At 38.8% G+C, this 20835-nt stretch overlaps 1 long non-coding RNA gene across 2 annotated transcripts in view; it reads right to left on the bottom strand.

Annotated features, from left to right (window-relative positions):
• The window catches only part of LOC120392791, a 40122-nt gene extending 23318 nt beyond the window's left edge, over window positions 1-16804 (bottom strand). Inside the window, exons 1-2 of one of the 2 annotated variants that reach the window (XR_005591794.1) lie at window positions 16696-16804; window positions 10306-10492 (exon numbers count right to left, since the gene is read on the bottom strand). This is a non-coding gene — a long non-coding RNA (uncharacterized LOC120392791). Of the gene's footprint in view, window positions 1-10305; window positions 10493-12331; window positions 12422-16695 lie in introns of those variants that run through there. The other variant, XR_005591795.1, reaches the window with a different exon arrangement.
• Between the last annotated feature and the right edge of the window lie 4031 nt (window positions 16805-20835).

Here is a 20835-nt window from a genome sequence, read left to right as displayed (position 1 = left end):
TTCAAATATTATGATTCCAATTACAACACAGAATACAAAGTGTACAGTGGTCACTTTATATTATTATTTATATTACAAATATTTGCACTGTAAAAATGAAAAACAAAGAAATAGCATTTTTCAATTCACTTCATACAGGTACTGAAGTGCAATCTCTTTATAGTGAAAGTGCAACTTACAAATGTAGATTTTTTTTGTTACATAACTGCACTCCAAAAACAAAACAATGTAAAACTTTAGAGCCTACAAGTCCACTCAGTCCTAATTCTTGTTCAACCAATCGCTAAGACAAACAAGTTTGTTTATATTTATGGGACATAATGCTGCCTGCTTCTTATTTACAATGTCACCTGAAAGTGAGAACAGGCATTTGCTTGGCACTTTTATAGTTAGCATTGCAAGGTATTTACGTACCAGATATGCTAAATATTCATATGCCCCCTCATGCTTTGGCCACCATTCCAGAGAACATGCTTCCATGCTGATAACATTCATTAAAAAATATATTTTAATTAAATTTGTGACCAAACTTCTTGGGGGAGAATTGTATGTCTCCTGCTGTTTTACCTGCATCCTGCCATATATTTTATGTTATAGCAATCTCAGATGATGACCCAGAACATGTTGTTCATTTAGAATAGTTTCATTGCAGATTTGACAAAACGCAAAAAAAGGTACCAATGTGAGATTTCTAAAGATAGCTACAGCACTCGACCCAACGTTTTAGCATCTGAAGTGCCTTCCAAAATCTGAGAGGAAATTGGTGTGGTGCATGCTTTCAGAAGTCTTAAAAGAGCAACACTACCATGCGAATACTACAGAACTGAACAACCAAAACAGAAAATCAACCTTCTGCTGGTGGCATCTGACTCAGATGATGAAAATGAATATGCATTGATCTGCATTCCTTTGGATTGTTATCAAGCAGAACCCATCATCAGCATTGATGCATGTCCTCTGGAAGGGTCGTTGAAGCATAAAGGAACATAGGAATCTTTAGCGTAGGGGTTGACAACCTCTGGCACATGGCTTGCCAGGGTAAGCACCCTGGTGGGCTGGGCCAGTTTGTTTACCTGCCGCGTTGGCAGGTTTGGTGGACCGCAGCTCCCACTGGCCATGGTTCACTGTCTCAGGCCAATGTGGGCGGCGGGAAGTGGTGCGAGTGAGGGATGTGCTGGCCGCAGCTTCCCACCACCCTGGCGAGCCACGTGCCAGAGGTTGCAAAACCCTGCTTTAGCGCATCTGGCACGTAAATATCTTGTGATACCGGCTACAACAGTACCATTCAAACACCTGTTCTCACTTTCAGGTCACATTGTAAACAAGAAGCAGGCACCGTTATCTCCTGCAAATGAAAACAAACTTGTTTGTCTGAGTGACTGGCTGAACAAGAAGTAGGACTGAGTGGACTGCTAGGCTCTAAATTTTAAATTATTTTATTTTTGAGTGCAGTTATTTTTTGTACATAATTCTACATTTGTAACTTTAACTTTCATGATAAAGAGATTGCACTACATTATTTGTATTAGGTCAATTGAAAAATACTATTTTTTTTACTATGCAAATATTTGTAATACAAATAATAATATAAAGTGAGCACTGTACAGTTTGTATTCTGTGTTGTATTTGAAATCAATATATTTGAAAATATAGAAAACATCCAAACTATTTAAATGGTATTCTATTTTTCTTTAACAGTGCGATTAATCACAATTATTTTTTTAATTGCTTGACAGCCCAAGAAATTACATAAATTAGAAGAAAATTAGCACCAGGTAAATTGATTGAAATGATAAATTTTAAATAGAATTGTTAAATTCCTAAATGAACAATCTATAAGGACAAAGCAAAGTAACTTTTGCAAAGGAAAACATAACTCTGATCTATTACAATTCTTCAAGTCAGCAAAATAAGGACTAAAGGAAAAATGATTGTTAAAAATTATTTGGACTTACAAAAAGACTTTGAAAAAAATCTCTCTGTCACAGTTCCCAAGTTAACTGCTCCTCTGGCCCTCCTCCCCTTTATAGTCTGCTGAGGGCACCCCACTTTGCTCTCAAGCCTCCAGCTATCACCTTTCTCAGGACAGAATTTTCCCACAGTTCTCTCCCTTCAGACTGAAACCTTAGGCTGCAGACTCCGGTGAGTCACTGTGATTGCCTCAACAATTCTGACTTCAGTTCAGCCCTTGCAATCCTGTTCTCTCTGGGCCAATGATAGGGTTATCCAGTGACCAGCCAGCCTTCATAAATCAAAGTACCACTTATTCAGACTGAAAGCATTACAAAGAAAACATATCCTAAAACAATGTATTACCAGGTGTCACCTGTCTTCCACATGGAGACCCCAGTAGGTCTAATACACTTCAGGTTCTCCCACAGTGCGTGTTTCTGCTGGTAACAGACTCATATCTTTCAGTTCTCAGATGGTGTCTCCCAGGTCAGGGCTGTCATTTTATATAGTTTCAACCATTCTATACTTCTTCCAGAGGTGGGGGAAGGGAGAGCGGGGAAAACTTCAAAAGACTTATTAACTGCATTGTTTCAATAATGGGGATTTGACTTAATGACCCTCATTGTCTTCAGTTCCTGCAAGAAGCATTCCTTACCTTACCCACTTACCGGAGAATGTAATCACTAATAAGCCTTAAAGAAACATGTAACATGTAATATAATAGGCTTTGAATATTCAGTGATTTTATAGCATAGTCTTTTATCCTCACAAGAGCCTATTAAGAAAATTACATGGTTGGGGTGAACGGTAAGGTTCTGTCATAGATTAGGAACTAGCTCAGAGACAGAAAATAAAGAGTAATAAATGGTCAATTTTCACCAAGGCAAAAAGTTACCAGGAGACTGTCCCAAGGTTCTGCTGTGGGACTAGTGGTGTTAATATATTTATTAATTATCTACACAGTGGGCCAACAGTAAGGTTTCAAAATCTGTAGATAATATGGAGTTATTTAGGTTAGTCAAGACTGGAGGAGACTGAGAGAAACTTCAGTGGGACCTCATAAAACTAGGCGAATCAGCAACATGATGGCAGATGAAATTTAATGTTGTAAAATATAAAATAATGCACAATGAAGAAAGTACACTTGGAAGGGATATAAACCTGAGTACTGCTGGGCATAAGTCAGTCAATGACTGAGATAACTTCCTAGGAAACATCCAAATCACATATTTTTGTTTAACTTTATGATTTCTCAAGTTACCCTGGAACTGCCTGGGTTAAAAGAGGGCATAAGTGGACTTAAGTGATACATAGGTCATATACTGCTGTCTGTATAGCGGTGAAATTCATCCACTATGATTTTTTTTCCAAAATGTGTGCAGCTCAGTTTTATGTAAATGCCAACAGGAAAGTGTTTTGGGGTAACTTGATGCAAATGTTAGAATATCCTCTTGAAGGAGGCCCATTGATCGATCTTTGAGTGAGTAAAATAACAAAAGTAAAAGTAAAATAACAGCTCCCTTGGATTTTTCTACTGTAGCACAATTTTCCAGGAGAACTTTCAAGCACATGTGTGCAATTTTTTGATTGCAACAAGATGTCCACTAGATCTGATGATCACTAGATGAATCTAAATCCCATTTTGTTGCTGCCTTTCAGCTTTGCCTTCAAAAGTCAGTTAAGTTGAACTACAAAACTGTACAAATAAAGATTTAGGTGGCTCCTAATTGAGAAAAATAAATCATTAGCAAATTGGTTACATGTGCAGGTAATTAATAATCATTCTGTTGATTAAGAGGTTTTCAGCAATTAATCTTGAGATCAGGGGCCTCGAGTATAGAATGCACAATATTAAATATAGCTATTACAATATATTAATACTAGAGATGGGCAGGGACTGTATTTTCCGTTTTGTGGGAAGTTCCAGGATTATGATTTTTTTTCTTGTTTTGAAAGAGAACAAAACCACCTGAAAAATTTTGAAATTTCCTGCTAAATAAATTTCTGGGAAAAAAATTGTTTGGAGTCAATTAAAACATTTCTTTTTGATAAAAGTTAAGTGTTCTGTTCCAATTTCAACTTTTTAAATACATATTATTTTATAATATATATATTTTTAATTGAAACAATAACTCTTTTTGAAACAGGAAATGTAAATGTTCCATTTTGACTTTATTGGAATCCTCTGTTCCATTTTTTTCTAAATGAAATTCAGCTGAAATCAACACATTTCCAAAAAAACCTCTTTAAATTGGAAATTTTTTATGGGAAAATGTTTTGTTGGAAATTTTCCATTCAGCTCTAGTTAAAACCAACAGTTATTCAACAATTTGTAAATCAAAATTACAATGTTCTTTCTTATATTTCTCCTCTCAGCTAAACAATTCACATCTTTATAATCTGCGTTCATATGGAAATCTTTCCATGCCTCCAAGCACATTTGTTAGCTGTATCTGAACCTCCTCCATTTTAGCTACATCCTTTACAGGATAGGATGATCAGAAATGTACACGGTATTCTAGGTAAAATGTACAATTTACTTATATAACAGCATTATATTTTTCTATCCTACTCTTCAACTATCCTAACATTTTGTCTTCAACAGACTGAGCACATGTTTTCATTGAAGTGCTTATAACAGGGGTCAGCAACCTCTGGCACGCGGCTCGCCAGGGTAAGCACTCTGGTGGGCTGGGCCAGTTTGTTTATCTGCCGCGTCAGCAGGTTCGGCTGATCGTGGCTCCCACTGGCCGCGGTTCGCTGTCCCAGGCCAATGCGGGAGGCGGGAAGCCGCGGCCAGCACATCCCTTGGCCTGCAGTGCTTCCCACCACCCCCATTGGCCTGCAACAGCGAACCGCAGCCAGTGGGAGCTGTGGTCCGCGGAACCTGCTGACACGGCAGGTAAACAAACTGGCCCTGCCCGCCAGGATGCTTACTCTGGCGAGCCACATGCCAGAGGTTGCTGACCCCTGGTTTATGATGACTGTGAGGTGTTTTTCCAGAGTGGTTACAGTTAATTTAGAACCAAGACACACAAGCTTCCTCAGGATTGAACATAGAGACCATCCTTCTCACACTAAAAAATCTTCCTTCAGCATGACCTCTGAAGTCTGTACAGTTTTGTCTAGCATTCTCTCATCCAAGTCTACTCTCAGCAAGGCACTAGCAAAAGCATAGAACTCATTATTCAAGTCTGATTAAAATTAAACATGGATTAAAACATTAGAAGTAGCACCATTTTTCCCTGTCCATCTCTCAACCCTCTGCCAATATCAGAGGTGTTGGGTCAGGCCACATATTCAGTCAGTGCATACTAAAACCCTGTAAGTTGCATGTGATAACCCTTGGTTTCCCCTACAAACACCTATTCTGGTACCTGATTTCCACAGTTGCCCCCAGCCCCGCTGTTTCCCCTACCACATCCTAGCTCCTCCCCACAATCAATCTGTGACCTATTCTCCATCACCTGGCTGTATTCATAATCCCCAACTGGAAGTTCAACATTTTCCACTACCCTTTCACCCCAACAGATATGTGCTACTTTGGTACTTTTCTGGGATTTCAGGCCTCATTTATATGTTCTATCAAAGCTGAAGTTTACTCCTCTGGCCTAGGTGCACATGGTTTTTTGCCAGAAGATCATTTTCCCATACATATGTAATAATATATCAGTAGAGCATAGCTATATATAGTTAGTATTATTTAAGAGTCTAAACAAACAGCCCTAATATACACAGCTTTTTCTTCTGCAATCAAGTCACTTACTACTAAGTCATCCTCAGCAGGGAGTGGAAGAGTCATAGTAGATATCTGGATTTGTTCAACTAGTTAAACTAATCCTGCAAAGACCAGCTATTTTCCTTTAAATTCATCCAGATCATCCTTACTACAAATTTTTTGAAGACAAATCTGGTGTTTACAAAGGAAGTACTTTGCTGCAAGTTCCATGCAGGAATGTCTGTGAAACCAAAAGATAAGAGGTTTGTAAATTCCTCTAACATAGAACAGAGATACTTTAGTTAGGTACATCTCAAGCATTTACCTAGCTCCAAGTCCAGTACATCCTGTCAAGGATTTGTGTTGTTATATTGTTATTTTAGCACAAAGGATTGTTCTCTTAAAATAATTAAGTATAAAATATTTCAATACTTGTGATCCAATAATATCCCTCAAAGCCTAAGTTATATTTTAAAGGCAATTTAAACTATACACTGTTCAGGATGTGAGAGAGATCTAAATCCTGCTACTGTATTTTAAACACATACCCGTACTAACAGTGTCAATGATTGGGTAGAATATACTTTATTGTATTTTGGGTATGCACACACTTCCAAGCTGATATTTTTCAATAATAAAAAATTTAAAACCATTTTTATATTTAAGCAGATCAAAATATTATTTGATTATTACTTTTTAATTACTACATCCCCTCCCCCACCCCCAAATCATTGCTTTTCTGTTTATGAAAGCACTGGGTACATTATTTAATCAACAAAAGTTCCTGACAGACTGTGCAGACAACTGGATATTTGTTACTGAAGTGAAGTAACGAGACAGCAAAGCAAGGAAAGTGGTCTTAATTGTGCTCAACCAAGTTAAAACTAAAATCCTTAATAGGGTTTACCCACTTGCAAAGGCTGTGGAATTAGGAAATGTGAATTGCAGAATCCAATCCCAACTTTTGCCAACACTTCCATTTTTCCAAGTATAACTGTGAAGATGCTGAAACCAAACATATAACTATGTAAGGTCAGATGCACAGCTGGTGTAAATAGGTATTACTTCATCATTGTAGCTCACGATCTAACTCAGGCCTTTTGTTGTTACTGTACATTTCAAATAAAATGAATATAATTACATGAGAGAGAAAGCTAGGCCAGCACTATAGACCAAAGAGGCATGTCTTGTTAATGCATCACAACCACATATCTGCCTCGCATCAACAGAATAAGGCAGAGTTGAACAATGACTCTCTGGTCTGTATAAATGTGTAATCTTGGCTCCATTGACATCAATGGAAAAACTACCATTGCCTTCAGTGGGGCTAGGATTTTACCCAGGCTGTTGTATAGATATAACCAATATATTTTATTAATGTAGCACATTCAGCTATTCTTCCTTATGATACGAAAATATGGCAAATGATGGTTGCTGTATCCATCACACCTGAACTAAACTACCGTGTTGCAAATATAAAACTTTGTCTTTATTCAGTTATACAGTGCATGACTAGAACTTCCAGGATTTTAGCTTTTTTGCTATTTTTTCTGATACACCATCTTCCAGTCCCAGTGTTTCAGTGACATCAGTTTAGACTCCATTAGATTCAGTAGGCCAAATCCTGAAATGGTATGTAAGGTAGTGTAAATTACATATCAGTAAGTGGTGTGAGTTTAAGGAAATCCAAGTTGGTCTTACATGCAAGCTGAGGAGGCCAGAAGAGATTGTTAGGTGACACCAACTTAAACTCACTTAAACTCTCCACTAAATTCAGCCCAAGATATTTAATTTTCTGACTTCCCTCTTCCATATTTCATTCTGTTTGCACCAGTGCCCCCCCAAAAACAGCCCCTGAAAGCAGAAGAACCACAGCTCAGCCAGAAAACACAAAGTAACCTCAGAGGCCGTGTTGTATCCCTTTTCATCTTTTCAATGCAGACAGCCTGGAGATTTATTGATTCTTCTTTGTTAAATTAACACAGAATAGCTTCAAGTTGAAGAGACTTTTAACACCAAAAATAGCTGAGGATCAAATCCTAGTTCAACTAAATGTCCTTTTTGTAACAAATTCATATTATGATACAGTACTGAAGATCTTGTTTCACTAAAGACCCAAAATAACTGTCCAACATACATGGTCAAAGGATCAATTGGACTTATTTTTAGGTGTTTCCTAATGTCTTTCTATCTTTTTTCCACTCAGCTTCTTAGTACTACACTTTTGGGAAAAGCTGGGTGGCACTGGGATTTACCAGAATTAAAATCAATATAATAGCCTCTGATAATAGCTTCCTTTAAAAATGAAAGTCACTATTCTCTAAAAGTTTGATGTTTTTAACCAAGTGTAAACCAGATTCTATGGGTCAGCAGGAACTTTATGGTTTGGGAACAGTTGGAATAACTTCTTGTGTTACAACTTCCTTTCCATTTAGTTTTAGGTGTTGTAGAATATTAATATGTAAGTTTAACTGTATAATTATCTACCTGTTTGAAATCTGTTAGTAGGTTGTCTCTTACATCCTCCCTAGGAGGGCCAGCTAGGTAGCATGACAGAATATATGACAAGTTCACACATGGCAATACTTTAAACAATTGGGCTAAGATTGAAGGCATTCTCAAAACTTTATTCCTTACTCCCTTCCCACTCCTTTGCAGTCACATAATAATCAAGCACAATCTGATCCTGTATTCCTTTTCTTCTACAGTGTTTAGCGTGCACGTTGATTTGCAACAAATAATATATATATATATGACTTCAAGTGCTTACAGTCAAAGGGCCTGATTCTGATCTTCACTTATCAAGTCCCAGCTGAATCAGGCAGAGCAAAAACTTGAACCTGATTCCCAACTTCCAGGTGAGCACCCTAACCATTGGGCTATTGGTTCTTCAGGGGTAGTTAGTCAGTCACATACTCTCTCTCTCTCTTTCTCATGCTCTCTTCCCCATGCCCTGCCCTCGGACAAGAAGAATTTTTGAAATCTTTAAAACTTTAATGGGACACAAAAACCATTTCTCACCTAGCTCAGTGTTAGGCACCAAATAAGTCCTTTAAAAAATAAGGGATAAACAATCACTCAACCAATGGGGTCTGCAATCCTGGAGGTGATTATGGACCACTGGATACTTTATATTAGGTGTAAACTGATTATGTTTCTGTTTGTTACACTGTGAGCACTTCCATTGATCAGTACTTGTATTGATTATAAATACTCCAAACTGGAAAGAGGCACACATTTCTAAGTGTAAAGTAAATTCACACAGTTTCTATCCTCCCACAATAATCATATAGGAAAACAACAGGTGGTAAAATAACACACATCTACCTACAAATAATGCTGCAAAGAGTCATGCATGTGCTTAACTTTATACACAGTCCCACTGATTTGAAGTCTTTGGAAGATGGACCAAAAGTTCTCAAATGAGATGAGCCATTTTTATGGAGAATAAGATATCTGTCCCATAAGTAACTTTTACCAATATCTTGATGTTATTGGTTTCCTTCATTTCTATCCACACTCTTAAGTCTTTCAGATTTATCTTACTATTCATTAGATAGGTATCTCCATCCCCATCCTCCTACGTGTTATCACCATAGGAAACTAGCTATCAAGTTTGGGGCCAAATCCAGCACAAAGTATTTGGTCTTTTGGGCCATGAAAGCCCTGAATTGTTACAGATTCTGGCTTTGAGCTATGCTGACTTGGAAGCCACTCAACCCAACCACAAAATAATCCTCCAAATGCATGGAAGCAAGTTGTAGAGCTGCCAGGTGTTGGAAACGTTCTACTTATCTCACACATTATACAGGACTTGATTCTCATGACACCATAGTTTTCAGAAATCAATCCAGCTTTATTATGACATTCTGCACAGGTATGGCATAAGGGCTGAGTTTATTTTTAAATACACCTGAGAAGAGAGGCTTCCTGTCAGCCAGGGAAGAAACAGTCTAATGTTAGGATATTAGAAAATTCATTATGCATAGTCAGTGGAATCCTCTGACATCTTTCCCAAGAGCCCAGTTCCTATATAGGGGAGATGTCAGAGTTTCTGCCCTAGGGAAAGGAGTAGGGCAGAATACGTTATTTAACATTAAGTAATTACCAGAAGTAAAAGATTTCCTCCTTCAAACAGGAAGCACCTTTATTGCTGAATGTACTCTTTGCTCTAAAAATTGATAAATTGTGGCAGAAATAAAGTCTTTAAAGAAAGCTTGCCAACTAGGTAAGATTTTAAACCCTTATAGTTCTAGTTTAAATGATTTTTTTCATATTTGTTCCTAGAATTCATTGCTTCATTTATCATGTATACAGTCAGCTGAAAAGGAAATATTATGAGCATTAGGTAGGTCTCCTACTGTAAAACATATTAAGCACAATGTGACTGCCTCCTTCCGTCATCTGCTGGAGTTGTAGGCAGAAAAAAATATTGGCAAATCTGAAAAACAGTTTCTTTCTCTGATGTATATTTTAAAATTCTAACCAGAAATATGGGATTGCCAGTCTCTCCAACCATAGGATATGTCTTTAAATATGTTGCAAGTGTTTATCTATATTAGAACAAAACAAACAAGAACCATCTCTTTTCTAAGGAAAATACCACATACCGTCAAACAATGCACTTCACATACCTGCATCTGTTTAAGTGCACATTGCCTCAGGGCAAGACAGGGGTGGGATACTTAGAAGAACTCATTTCCTTGGCATCCTCAGTCATCAGGGCTCTGTGCAGAACAACTCATGATTAAATTGCCCTCTTGCACCAGAGAACTGTAGCAATAGTGTTGACTATTGTCTTCTGAGATGATGCAGTTGATCCTACAAGAGCAGGAAAATGTTTTTTCAATATTCTGGGAGAGATTTTAAAAGGTAATTAGGTGCCTAACTCCCTTAGGCACATATTATCTTTAAAATGTTGCCATCTCTGTAATATCAGGCAACATTTGATTGTCTGGTTCTGCTCCCGCCCCACACACACACACCTCCACCACATATGTGCACACACACACACAATGTGTCTGACTCTGGACTGTGGAATGGTCAGTGTAGAGGGAGGGCCCTTTATTATTAAACATTTGCATTACAGTAGCATGAAGGGGCTCCAAATGAGATCAAGTCCTCATTGTACTAAATGTTGTACAGTCATACAATAAAGACATTCCCTATCCCCAAAAGCTTACAAGCTAAGTAGACAAGATTGACAGGGTGGGAGGAGAAACAGAGAGGTGTCACAGCAAGACATATGAGCAAATAGCACCTGCTCTCCCCCCTAAATCTGGAATAAAAAATCTGAGTAAACCCAAACATGAAAGCAACAGGGTAGCGGTATTACACCCTCTTGTTCTCATTAGCTACCAAGTCAGGGCTGTGACAATTTACCCCATGGCGAATGAGATTCTAGTGATTCTGAGGAAGTTTCTGCTAAAAAGCAAATTAATATTCCAAAGAAATTGCAAGGTTGCAGAGACCACTTTCAGAAAGTGTCATAGTGACATTTTATAAGAAAAAAAGATATGGACTGCAAAGGAAAGGTTAATATGTACAATGCCAAATTTGTACTAGAGTGGAATACAAATATTTGCCAAAGGTGGTGGGTAAGAAGTAGGCAAGTTACAATGGGAGCAACTTGTAGGCAGTCTGTGTTATCAAAAACAAAACCCCAAACAAACAAACCCCCAAACACTTCCTGCATGACAGCATTAACAACATTGGATGTTCAAATTTGGAACCAGAGACTATTTAATCTTAGTGCTTGTTCTTTAATATTCAACCAAGCTGGTACACTTTTGCAAAGCATTACAGAGTATCTCACAGACAGTATGTGAATACTTAATAAGTTCTCTGTATACACTTTGCTATAGCTCATGTGACACTTAGCAAAGCTCTGCCAGTTACTTAAAACCCAGCCAAAAAGAAAAAAAGAGAGGGGAAAAAAAACTTTACATAGTTTGAAATTAGAATGACATGTCAATGCCAGTTGAAGACTCCACAAACAGCTGGAGGATATTGACATTGTAAAATCATGTTCATTATAAATCAACAGTTTGAAAACATCATCAGAAAGCACTTGCAAAGATTGCCAGTATATCCATATGCCTCCAAAGAATTTCCACACAATCATTGCAGTTGCATTACAAAGACTGTGACAATCACAAACATTTGTAACCAGTCCACTAGCTAAAGATGTCTTTTTGCAAATGGATTGGAGAGGGTGAGTCATTTCAGGAATTATTTTCAGAGCACTTTCACAAAATCACTGGATATGGTAGACTAAGCAATGGGTTGTTACAGAGATCCCTTACCAACTTTCCAGTCATTAACATTTCAATAATGTTAAAATATCCTACTCTGGCTGCAAATGGAACTATCCAAATATTGGGATTGTATGTCGGGCCACACTTTATAACTTTTAAAAAACTGTGCTACCATTCTGGTCAAAGCTTATTTTTGGAGATTATTAAGAGGGTTCAAAATGTACTTGAACCTGAGTTACTAGAACCAGCTCAATCACCACTAGGTTCTAATCCCAACAATCTTCTCTGCCTTTACAGCCCAATGGAAAGTTACTCCTGGGATGCCTGGTCCCAACAACCTGTCACTGATCTATGTGGGATATTTTTTCCACCACCTGTGGTGTCCTTTAAAAAGTTCTTGCACCTTAGGGAGAGCCCCTGAACCAGCCAGTTGTAGTTAGAGAGAAGGGATGTAATTTGAGTTCCCTCCGTTTCTTCCCCCAGCCCAGACAGAAGTTTCTTCAGGCACCTGTAGTCCTGGCAACCTGCCCCCTCCTCCCCCGCCCCAACATTCTCTTGGAAACCCTTCCATCAATTCTAGTCACTCCAGGTCTCATGAACAAACATCCACTGACCCTTTACTGACACATACTTCATTTCACATTTATATTGCCACCCTTTGCTTTCCCTATCTCACCAGGAAACTTTCTTTTGTCATGTTAATTCTTATTTTTACATACACTCTTTTCTCATATTCCTCCTATTTGTCTACTTCCCAGCACTCTTTACCAATTCCCTATCCACCCCCACCTCTCACCCCTAAATCATTGCCACATTCACCACCTCGGTTCAATACATCGCCCTCCTGGAAATAAGTTAATCATTTATAAACACAGACTGAGGGGGTGCTTTTTTATTATGAAAATATATTGAGGGGCACATCTCACTACCATAATCCTTGTCTTCCCTTCCACCAGCCTCCCTATAATTGTGTCATGCATAAATGTAGATTGTAAGCTCTTTGGAGCATCACCTTTTAGGTTCTGTGAGGCAACTAATTTTGTCAGCTCAAAAAATGCTAACAACGATATTAAGAAAAGCAAGATATGTTAAAAATATGGTTGTGCTTAGAATTATACAGTGTTGGATACCGTTGTGGTCAGTTTGACTCCCCTTTTCCTAGCAATTAATGAAAAGCATGCCTATTCACCTGATGTGGACCTTTAACTTGATAAAACCTAAATATGTAGATAATTAAACCAAAATTGTTTTGTTGTTTGTTGGATAGCACGGTATCATTAATGTTCCAGAAAGATAACAGTAACACTGAGACATCCTTGCAATGACTTGAGTTGCTAAAGATCTTCAGTCCAGCTTTTTCTTATCAGACTCCATTGCAAATGACAGTCAAGGAACAGCAAAGTATTTTGCAGATATCTAAAAACTGACTTGCAACCTCAGCTTCGGAAAGTCATCTCTCTCAGTCTGCCCTGTTGGTGCAGTTCCACTTTCTATAAGTAATTCAATATTCTTTGAGAGAGAGAGAGAGAGAGACCAACTCTACAGCTGAATGGCACTTACCTAGCATGTGAGAGATTCAGGGAGAACAGTTTTAGCCAAAACATTTATGTTGCGTGTATTGCACACCACATTAATATAGTATGTATTAGACATTATATTATATATAAATGTTAGAATAAAGCTTTATATTTGAATGGTACAATGCTTACTCTTGTTCACTTATGCTTATTATCCCATAACACTTTGCACAGCTGAAGTCAGCTTTGGTACTAGCAAATATAAAATCTGTCAAAATCAAGATGCACTAGTTCTATGTCCTAGTCCAGGTGCCTTCATAGGCAGCTTGTTTGGAATGTAATACCCAAAACAGAGATAAGAAAAAGTACAGAACAAAATAAGTTAAGGAACAGTAACAAATTGGTGGATTGGATTTTAGTGATGTACAATGAGGTTTGTAACTTGTAAATCCATACTATAATTATAGCTAGTTTAAATATCTATTTCTAAAGTACACCTTCTGTGTAAAGTGAACAAGCTATGAGATAAGAATTGCTTCCTAGAAGGAATGTACTATCTCTCCTTTTCAAATTGTGCTGTTTTGTCTCTAGACAACAGATTTGACTAAGTCTGGTTTATTTGTCTCTTGCACATATTGCATAATGAACCACAAATGTAGTCAATCAATTGGCTATACCATTTAATCAACAGCAGGACTTGAATCAGATTTTTCCAAATCCCAGGCAAGTGCCCTAATTACTGGGCTATTGGGTATTCAGGAGTAGCCCTCTATCGTGTGAAAAATTTCAAAAGGTCTTAGTTTTCTCCCAGTGAAAAAGGGAAAACTTGTTATATCTCTAAAAGTTTTGTGGGCCAGGAAAACTGTTTTAATGCCAGGTCTACTACTTACTACATAAATGATTTTTTTCTATAAGAAATTTCTGAAATTTATATCTGTTTTGAATTGTATAATTCTGTTTACTGATGCTAATATTTGCAAAGGTAGAGGCTTTAATTCCATATTTAGGCACCTAAATAAGTGACCTTATGTTCAAAAGGCTCAGCACATTGCAATTTAGGCACTTATTTTGATTATTTTATCCTTAAAATTCTTGGCCATTTTTTTTAATTGCAGTAAAGATAGAGCATTTAAGCAGAAGGGGAAAAATAAGTTCTGCAAAGATTTAGTTCTCATTTTATACTATGGATTAGACATTCCTACAGGGAATGCTACAGTTTATTAATCTTTATGCATACACTCAGTGAGGGCAAGAAATACTGGAAAGATTTTAAAAACATAAGTACATATGAGAGTCAAATGAGATTTGTGGTGTTTATATCATGTTGTATACTGTCTGAAGCAATCTAAGGATACAGACAATTCCTACATCCTTATTTTTCCTTTGGGATTACAGGGCTAAGATACCAAGCTTTCACAAATAAATTTACTGACTGGAATATATACAGTTCTTATTCGTATGTAAACAAACAGGCTATGACTTGAAGCCACACAATGGCTTTAATTGTACAAACCATGTATTACTAAAATCTGCCCAAGCCATAACTGTGGTAAGCAGCCATCTCAGTCTTGAGCAATCTGTCAGTAAACTAATAAATTACATCATTGTGGAGAGAAGAAGAACTCCTTCTTTAAGGGCATCTGTTCAGCACCAGGGAATAGCTAGTAAGGTTCCAGATCGGCCAACTTTAATCAGATAAGTAAACCCTCTTTACCTAAAAATTCATGTCTAATCCTTTAAGGAAGTGGCTAAACCATACAGTTTTTCATTTCGCATTCTTTTCATAGCTGTTTTAGAAGCATGCAAAACACAAGTAACTGGAATTTCCATTTAGCAGCCAATCCTGCAACCTCTGTCTATGAAAATAGACATACTGTATGAAATCCTGACACAACTGAAGTCAATGACAAACTTCAGTAGTGCCAGGATTTCACCCATTGACTCAAGGAAGTCAGGGCTACAGGATTGGATTTTTAAGCCCTAATTCAGCAAAGAAGGTAAGTATGTGCCTCACTTTAAGCATGTGACTTGTCCCATTGTCTTCAGTGGAACTACACACATGCCTAAGGACGTACCTCACATTAAATATCTTGCTGAATTGAGGCCTTGGTGGTCTATTTTTACATAGCAAATATTTAATTACTTGCTATGCATAGGACCAGACAGCCCACTACAGAGATGGAGCCTGGAGGCTTCCAGTGTACCAAAATGCTTTTGCTATGCATGCTGAGTGTTTTCTCTGGATTAAACACTGATGCACATACCAGTTTGGGTCTTGATCTCAATGAACCATTTTAACATTAAAGGGCCCAATCCAACCAAGATTTAAGGATGCAAGTAATTTTACTGATTTGAATGGCCCTATTGAAGTCAGTGGGTCATTCCAGTTGCTCATACTGAGGTCACTGAAGTCATATAACCGACATGAGCAGAGGAGTAAGACAGAAAACTACTACCATATATGTTACCAAAACCTCACAGACAGTAAGTGCCACCTGGACAAACTCAAATATGAAAATAAATGGTCACAAGTGATTACAAAAGATTGACCCTATCATTATTATTTTGATACAAGATAGATTTTCTGGAAATAATATCAACAACAAGACATTATGAGCCCAACACATGTCCCGTTAAATTAAATGGAAGTTTTGCCATTGAAGCCGACAACACCAGGATAGTCCATATGATTGTCTTTTTGTGTACTAGCTCATGACTTTATTCTGGTTAGATCTATATTTGATCTTCGACGAGTAGTCTGCCCAGCAGATGAAGTGTTTCTTAGAAATTATTGTGGCTTCATCATAAATTCCTTGGGTTTTTTTCTTTTAAGTGGTGAGCAAGGATTATAGTCTATGAGAGATGTGTGAACTTTGAAAGGCTTGCCTTGCATTGAAGTTTTTCTTTATGCAAAGTAGTCAGATGATGCTGTTATTGGGCCCATATGAGCCCACAAAAACATTAAAGCTAAATAAGGATTGAAGCCCTTTGAACTCAGTGTTCAAAAATAAAGTATGTAGTGTAGAATTAAAGGGATAACTACCATACGCTAATTTAAAATCTATTGGTTGTTCAAATAGCATTCAATGAGGTTTAGTATGCATGTGAGATGTGCGTCTATTTGGCAAGCACTTAAATGTAAATTATACATGATTCATAGGACTCACATTCCTAAATATTAATCTGCTAAAACATTTACAGAGAAGACAAATTTCATTTGCTTTAGACTATCATACTAAGTCATCTGTACCCTGAGTCCTCAAAAACATGAATGGCTGGGTTTCATATTGAAAGTTAAAAATGAAGGAAAAAAGCATGGGATTTTGTCTCACATATGGATAGGTCTAGCTTCAAGGCTCACAAGCAAATAGTAAGGCAACAGATATTGCCACAGCAACCAATAGAACAACAACATTCTAAATTATTGCCATCTTTTGGAATCCTCAATGTGATCTTGTTGGAATTCTGCCTGGTTTTTAGATCCTGATCCAACAAGCTGGTCCAGACCCATATATCCACTTCAGGTTGCAACAAGGGGCTTAGTAAGAGTATGTATGAAGGGACATAAGAATCCATATCAGCATTTTATACGCTTGCAGGATCAGAGATAAGAGTTGTAAACAGTGCTGTTCTTGTACAATCTTCATTTGTGCGTTGTGTAATGCTAAAGACGCTGTTGGCACTTTAATATTATTACTATTAAAGTCATAGTTATTTATTAGGCATGGACTGAATTAAAAAAACATGCTATGACAATTGCGTATTTTCAGGTCAGCAAGCACACTGGATACAAAACTTATTGAAGTCAAGGCTCAACTGACTTAGTAGACTTTGGATCGGGTCTCTAGGCTCTAATTCAGTAAGGGACTATTCACATGTTTAAATTTAGAAACACACTTAAGTGCTTTGCTGAATCAGGGCCTTCAAGAAGAAGGTTGAGGAAAGTGTGGGCCCCTTACTGAATGAGGGAGGCAACCTAGTGACAGAGGATGTGGAAAAAACTAATGTACTCAATGCTTTTTTTGCCTCTGTCTTCACAAACAAGGTCAGCTCCCAGACTGCTGCACTGGGCAGCACAGCATGGGGAGGAGGTGATCAGCCATCTGTGGAGAAAGAAGTGGTTCAGGACTATTTAGAAAAGCTGGACAAGCACAAGTCCATGGGGCCGGATGTGCTGCATCTGAGGGTGCTAAAGGAGTTGGCGGATGTGACTGTAGAGCCATTGGCCATTATCTTTGAAAACTCATGGCGATCAGGGGAGGTCTTGGATGACTGGAAAAAGGCTAATGTAGTGCCCATCTTTAAAAAAGGGAAGAAGGAGGATCCGGAGAACTACAGGCCAATCAGCCTCACCTCAGTCCCTGGAAAAATCATGGAGCAAGTCCTCAAGGAATCAATTCTGAAGAACTTAGAGGAGAGGAAAGTGATCAGGAACAGTCAGCATGGATTCACCAAGGTCAAGTCATGCCTGACTAACCTAATTGCCTTCTATGACGAGATAACTGGGTCTGTGGATGAGAGGAAAGCAGTGGACGTGTTATTCCTTGACTTTAGCAAAGCTTTTGATATGGTCTCCCACAGTATTCTTGCCAGCAAGTTAAAGAAGTATGGGCTGATGAATGGACTATAAGGTGGATAGAAAGCTGCCTAGATCGTCGGGTTCAACGGGTAGTGATCAATGGCTCCATATCTAGTTGGCAGTCGGTATCAAGCGGAGTGCCTCAAGGATTGGTCCTGGGGCCGGTTTTGTTCAATATCTTCATTAATGATCTGGAGGATGGCATGGATTGCACCCTCAGCAAGTTTGCAGATGACACTAAACTGGAGTCTGTGGGAAGCGGCACCGGACAAGGGATGTGCTGGTTGCGGCTTCCCGCATCCCCCATTGGCCTGGAGCGGCAAACCACAGCCAGTGGGAGCTGAGGTCAGCCAAACCTGCTGACGCGGCAGGTAAACAAACTGGCCTGGCCCGCCAAGGTGCTTACCCTGGCAAGCCGCGTGCCAGAGGTTGCCAACCCCTGCCTTAGCCTTTCTGATTTTGTCCCTACATGCTTGTGCTATTCTTTTGTACTCCTCCTTGGCAATTTCTCCATGTTTCCAATTCTTGTAGGATTGCTTTCTGATTTTCAGGTCATTAAGAGCTGCTGATGTTGACCGTCTGTAGGCACCGCTCCCCGCATCTCCCATTGGCCAGGAAAGGTGAACTGCAGCCACTGGGAGCTGTGGGGGCTGTGCTGTGGATGGTCAATCTCCGCAAAATGTCTTGCGGTCTGCAATCAGCTTACCTTGATGGGCCGCAGGTTTCCCAGCACTGGTACAGATAATCCAGGGCAATTTGCAGTTTGTAGCATGGTAAGCGTGACAGCTTTTGTCATTTATTTATATTTTTATTCTTCCTCATTCTTCCTGGATTTTCCTTGCATGTTTTCCCTAAGTCTCTTTAGACAGCAGATGCTGTCATTTTTTACAAAAATAAATAAATCCAGAAATGCAGCTTGGTAAGAAAAGTTTTGAATTTGAGAAAGAATAACTAAAGATACATTCACTGGATACAAATGTAGTGAAAGTCTCTGTTCTAGAGACCGTGGATCAGATCCTCTCCTGCACTGGCTTGGTAACACAATGCCAATGAAAAGTGGTCCTAAAGCCAGATTGATTCTCAAGGATTCCCTGTGCCCAGGTATAGCTTCATAGTGGCTCCTATGTGCCTCCTTTTGCATGTATGACTGAGGCATCCTTATATCCTAGCAATCCTGAGGACTAAACATAATGGTACCATTCACCTTGTAAAGCAAATAACTGGTACAGCGTAAAATGCTTATTTAAATGACTATCTTTATATAGGCCAAAAGAATGAGGGCCTAAATCTGTGATGACTCACATTCTATCAACCCATCAAGTCTGTGGAGTGTTCTGACATCTTCAGGCCCCAATTAAGGACAGTGTGGCTGCCTAATTTCTGAAATTCATTACTTTTGTCAGTTTGCACTAGATTAACATTGGTTTAACCTTACATTTTCCATTGGGCACAGTGATATGGAACACTTATTTGAGTAATCTTCTCTCCCTCCTCCCACACATCAATTGCTTCTCCTAATGTAGCAACACTCCCCTCTAGCATACAGATTTAATCATTTTAACTTGCAGCATAAATAAATGCCTAGAACATGTCAACTGAAAATCTCAGTTATTTCCTAAAACTGCAGGTGCTAGAAGTGGTGTAATGAAATAGAGCCAGCTGCAGCCACAGGCTCCAGCCAAATGGAATACGTCTTCAGAATGACACTGAATGTAACAAAACCTTGCTGTGTTTATTTCCAAGAATGTTATCTCTGCAGTTTTAAAAACAGCATAAATCAAGGAATATGTTCACAAAGTATAGCTGAAGTTGAGTTATCTTTATTATGCCCAGCTATATTTTCCCCATTGCAACCTGAAATATGTTGACAGAACCATTCATATTCATCTATAATACGACCAATAATTACACTGCCAAGAAGAAAAATTGAAACAAAAGTTATTGGAAGGCTGGAATTAATCAAGTAACTGACCCATCAAGTTATGACCAGCTAAGGTAGTTAAAAAGACTTAACCTTCAAGCAAAACTAAATTCTAGTTGATCCTTATGTGACTGGTAAAGATCATCAGATGGGCAATTAGCACTTACAGACCTTTTTAAAATATACATCAAAATATATTTTGTCTTTATTCTAGTGCAGGGATCGGCAACCTTTGGCACGCGGCACGCCAGAGTTTGTTTACCTGCCATGTCTCCAGGTACAGATGATCGCGGCTCCCCCGGCCGTGGTTCGCCATTCCAGGCCAATGGGGGTGGCAGAAAGTGGCGGCCAGCACATCCCTCAGCCCGCGCCACTTCCTGCAGCCCCCAATGGCCTGGAGCAGCGAACTGTGGCCAGTGGGAGCTGTGATCGTCCGAACCTGCGGATGCAGCAGGTAAACAAACCACCCCGGCCCACCTGGTTGCTTACCCTGGCAGACCCCCAGGCCAAACATTGCCGATACCTGTTCTAGTGGCATCATTGAATAGGTTTCTATGGGCTATAGAGTCATAGAGTTTAAGGCCAGAAAGGATCCCCAGTTCATCCATTCTCACTTCCTATATAGCACAGACCACAGTGCCCAGAAACCAGAAATTAGACCAATGTTTTACAGCCTTTAGGAGACTAAATTGTTGTGTGCCACAGGCCAAGCACATGAGGACCGAGAAGCATCAATGCCAGGGACCCCTGAATATCAGGGAATTGATTAGGTGGGATATACCCAAATGATCTTTACAAGTGACCCATCCCCTAGAGTGTAGAGCAGGGATCGGCAACCTTTGGCACGCGGCTCACTAGGTTTGTTTATCTGCTGGATTCTCAAGTTCGGC

This window comes from Mauremys reevesii, linkage group 1 (genome assembly GCF_016161935.1).
Source record: "Mauremys reevesii isolate NIE-2019 linkage group 1, ASM1616193v1, whole genome shotgun sequence".
Lineage (NCBI taxonomy): Eukaryota > Metazoa > Chordata > Testudines > Geoemydidae > Mauremys > Mauremys reevesii.
Note: the sequence above shows the minus strand (reverse complement) of the source record. Positions and strands in the feature narration are given on the sequence as shown.